We start from the raw sequence: 1,939 nt of genomic DNA, 5'->3' as shown, positions 1-1,939 counted from the left end.
CCCCCCCCCTCTTCTCCCACGGTGAACCAGTCCTAAAGCTGTGATAGGCCAACATTCCAAAGCCCGCGTTATTCTAATTATAATAATATCACACAGCCGCACGCCGCGCGCAGCGCAGTCTCGCAACGGGATTTCGTCTGCTAGGCCAAGATCTACTGGTACTGGTAACTGGTAACTGGTAACTGGTAGTGGTACTGGATTTGCTCTGCTACTTGGTTTTGCTCTAGCTACTCAACGCAGTGCAGCGGACTCAAGAAGGGGAGTATACTCTCTACTCATGAGTCCCAGGATTTGGGTTTGGTACTGGGATTTGGGAGTATCTACTGGATTTGGTACTGGGATTTGCTGTTACTCATTTCCGGCAAATTTGCCCACCACTATTGTAATCCCAAAAGGCCATCGCTGTTCATCAAGCGGTCTAGGGTCGAGGAACGGGATAATGTTACCTAGCTTCACTGGCCCTTTGCTGAAGTAAAGCATGCCACACGCAGAACTCGGAAATAAACAAGATGAGTAGTTAAAGTTTACTACATTAGGTGTGTGTGTGTGTGTGGGGGGGGGGGGGGGGGGGCTACACCCCCAAAGTCAAGATTCGGCTCAAAATTTTGAAATTTGAGTTGTAGGCATTTTTAGCTTCCTCAGCCTCTACTACAATTATTTCATCGAATGAGAACCCCCAAAAAACCCCGTATTTTATTCCCATACTTGACATGTTTGTCACTGCCATTTCCTCATAAAGTCAATAAAGTTTTATTTTTCTTTATCGGCCGTTTTCTCAAAACGCAACTTTTCTCTATACTTTTTTGAATAACTCCACCATTTTTTATCCAATCTTCATAAAATTTTCACCGAATGAAGAGAAGATAAAATGCTAAAAATGTGTCTGTTGAATTTTGATATGTGGAATAGATTTTTGTTGGTGGTATCTGGAGTGTGGATTTTCACGGATTTTTTTGCAAACTTGAATGCTACCTCAGGAAAAAAATTCTTTAAAAATGTTCTAATTCGTTTAGGAAAAAAACAACGTACAAATTTTTAGATCTAATGTTTGTTAACACGCAAGCAAAAAAAACTAATCAATTTCCAAGAGCGACAAGTGCGGCATTCATTACCTAAGACATGTCAACAAAATCCAATATGGCCGCCGTATCCATGTGAACGAACTTTTTTTCTCAAATTTGATTGCGGATTTTAAAATTTTAGTACTTTTCACACATATAACAAGCATAGTAGCTTGTTATATGTGTGAAATGTACTAAAATTCGGTCAAGTAATAAGCGAGATAGCCTTCATGTGTAGCCCCCCCCCCCCCACTTTAACAACATGACAGTTTTGGCGCAGCCTTATTTGAAAATGTCGTAATAAACTTGATTTTCATTTTTATTTAAAGTGTGAGTAAAGGGAAGCACATTGACACGATAAAGGTCATATCATTTAATGGAGAGAAAACAAAGTCGATTTTTTTTCATAAAAAAATATAAGTATTGTTTTTTTACGCCCCGTCGACACAATTTAGATCATTTAGGAGGCGGGCTTCGACCCTGCCTGTCATGGTCAAACCAGGCTGAGGGGGATACAACGCCCAAACAAAAACATTGAGATCCTTGATAAATAGTATCACACACGCGAATCGAACTTATGTCTCCTGAGTGCGACGGCGAGGTGCCTGACCACTACGTCACAGACGCCAGTCACACAATTCTGAATAACACTCTTCTCCATCGTTCAAAAGATAGAACCTGCCACTGGATTGGCATACATAAATACAATCAAAAGATAAGTTTTCAATTAAAACAAGTCAAGAGGTATATTTTTCGTATTTCACTTTCTTCTTCAACATTTGGAACAGACATCAACATTGGAGGTCTTGGTTTCCAACTCATTTCGTTATTCGGACTCTCTCTCTCTCTTTCTCTCTCTCTCTCTCTCTCTCTCTCTC

The sequence above is a fragment of the Aplysia californica genome, unplaced genomic scaffold (genome assembly GCF_000002075.1).
Source record: "Aplysia californica isolate F4 #8 unplaced genomic scaffold, AplCal3.0 scaffold00909, whole genome shotgun sequence".
Lineage (NCBI taxonomy): Eukaryota > Metazoa > Mollusca > Gastropoda > Aplysiida > Aplysiidae > Aplysia > Aplysia californica.
Note: the sequence above shows the minus strand (reverse complement) of the source record.